Raw genomic sequence first — 3,428 nt, forward strand, 5'->3', positions numbered from 1 at the left:
TAACGTAGTATGAGAAGGACGATGGTAGCGAATCATTCTGGATGAATGTCCAGTTTTTGAAGTATTTCTGAGGGGCTCTGTATTGAATTCGTTGGACGCAAATGCAGATTTTTTGTTAACGTTGATTGATTGTTGATGGTGGTGTCATGGAATCACTCGTTAATTAATGTTCCCAATCTTTCTTCATTAGTCCATGCTATGTTGCATGTGTATACTCTTACTCACCTGAACATAAAACTAATTAGTTGCCATTTAAAAACATTCAATCAGAACTGAATTGTTGACATTAAAGAGTAATTATACTTATTAACACAACATTCAAAAAATTTTTTTACATTACAGTTTTATTTGTAATATTATAACTTCAAAAATCATAAATAAACTGCTAGCTTAAACAAATACTTCTTATATAATGAACTATATGCACTTGAAACTCACACCAACCAAGACGATCTTAACACTGAAACTGCCCAAAGTGTAACATGTAACCCAATATTAAAGTGGCATAAACAAAACTGTAAATCCTTCATATAGCCTTCCATTTTTCATATTGCTTACAAACATGATGAGGTTTTCAAAATTAAGATTATAGTATTCATACCATCATGCTTCGCGCGCCATCATCTTGATCATCATCATCATCATCATCATCTTGATCATCATCATCATCATCTTGATCATCATCATCATCATCTTGATCATCATCATCATCATCATCTTGATCATCATCATCATCATCACCAGGACTAACACCAACATTAACGGCCAAACAGCAATTATGAAGCGCGTATTTTTTTATATGACGAAAGCCCGCCCGTCTGCACAGATAACATCTTGGCACGCTACCTTCAGCAAACATCGTAATTATTACCACGCCATCATCATCGTTAAATATCATAATTATCTTTTATGACGTAATAACATCCCTTTTGATATCAGTTAACATTTCCTCACGTTGTTATTATCGCCCTTGTATTTATACTTATCATCAGTGCGATAATTATCATCGTCATCTTCATCGTCATCATCTTCTACTCATCATCTCTAATAACCATTCGTTCTAATCATCAAAACATGTTTCCGTTAAAGACAGAAATTCAATGGAAGTGATGATGGTCGCAAGAGATTTCAGTAATTAATTAATAATTTCATTACGACACGAACCGCGCGTATGCAGCGATGTGCTTGCGTGGCTTGCTCAATTAGTTTAACGATCAACCAGCCAACCAACTAACCAACCAACCAACCAGCCAACCAACCAACCAACCAACCAACCAACTAACCAGCCAACCAATCAACCAATCAACCAGCCAACTAAACAACCAACCAGACAACCAATCTACCAACCAATCTACCAACCAATCAACCAACCAACGGTCCAACCAATCAATCAATCAAACAACTACCCAATCAACAAATATCCGACCTATCAATCAATCATCAAACCATCCAGCTGGCCAACCAAATAACTAACCAATTAACCAGCAAGCCAAATAACCAACCAACCAGCTAACCATTCAACTCCAAACTGACCATTCAATTAATTACGATAATATTGAAAGGGAATAATATAATTTATTTGCACTGACTAAATGGATGTTTTCATTATCATAGATATCGATTTTAAAAGGAGAACTAATAATAATTGTAGCCGTCAAATAAGCAATTTTGTGAAGTTCAAGTACAGTCATTGCATGCACGAATACATACAATACACACATTAAGTTCACTACACGTACAAATACACATACACGCACATACACATGCATATCTATTGATACTCATACAAACATGAACACACAAACCACGCTCACTCACACATATTTAGTGAACATACAACAATGCATTATATACAATACACATACAATGAAAATACAACAATGCATTATATACAATACACATACAATGAACATACAACAATGCATTATATTCAATGCACATACAATGAACATACAACAATACATTATATACAATACACATACAATGAACATACAACAATGCATTATATACAATGCACATACAATGAACATACAACAATGCATTATATACAATACACATACAATGAACATACAACAATACATTATATACAATACACATACAATGAACATACAACAATGCATTATATACAATGCACATACAATGAACATACAACAATGAACAATGCATTATATTCAATGCACATACAATGAACATACAATACATTATATACAATACACATACAATGAACATACAACAATGCATTATATACAATGCACATACAATGAACATACAACAATGCATTATATACAATACACATACAATGAACATACAACAATGCATTATATTCAATGCACATACAATGAACATACAACAATACATTATATACAATACACATACAATGAACATACAACAATGCATTATATACAATGCACATACAATGAACATACAACAATGCATTATATTCAATGCACATACAATGAACATACAACAATACTTATATACAATACACATACAATGAACATACAACAATGCATTATATACAATGCACATACAATGAACATACAACAATGCATTATATACAATACACATACAATGAACATACAACAATAAATTATATACAATACACATACAATGAACATACAACAATGCATTATATACAATGCACATACAATGAACATACAACAATGCATTATATATTATTAATATTATTACAACACTTCACGTTATTTTTAACTCCGTAAAGCATCACAGTGCTTGGGACAGGATGTATGGGATTTGCGGGTTATTTATAGGTTTATTATGCCCTTGTACTGCACACCTTTCAAGCACACCACACACACGCACGCACACAAACATACATACATACACATACTCGATACATGCACACTTATTATATACACATTTTGACACATACACATATATATATATATATATATATATATTTACCTACATATATATAAATATACACCTAGTTTATACATATATATAACACTTACATGTATACACAGGTACACACTCGTATATACACGTACATAGAGGTACGCACACGTATATACACGTACATACAAGTACACACACATATATACACGTACATACGTATACACACGTCCATAAACAGGTAAGTAACAATTACTAATCATACATACGCACACATACACATAAATATTCGACACATACACAGTTACGAATGCCTTGCATACAAATTTGTATTAGTACCGGATTATAAACGTACTTTTTCGTATTTCGAGTGCACTACGCATCTAACGGCGCCTTCTAAGAAATGCTCAATATGTTCATTTTTACCCTGGCACTTGAGTTCAATGCAACAACAGTTTCAAGTTTATAATACACACAGATATTTTTGTGATTAAAAACTTAAAATTTCTCTCCAGAAAAGAGGATGAAACTTGGAGGCGAGACATGCAAACATTTTTTTAGCTTATCGATAC

The sequence above is a fragment of the Helobdella robusta genome, assembly GCF_000326865.2.
Source record: "Helobdella robusta unplaced genomic scaffold HELROscaffold_4, whole genome shotgun sequence".
Taxonomy (NCBI): Eukaryota; Metazoa; Annelida; class Clitellata; order Rhynchobdellida; family Glossiphoniidae; genus Helobdella; species Helobdella robusta.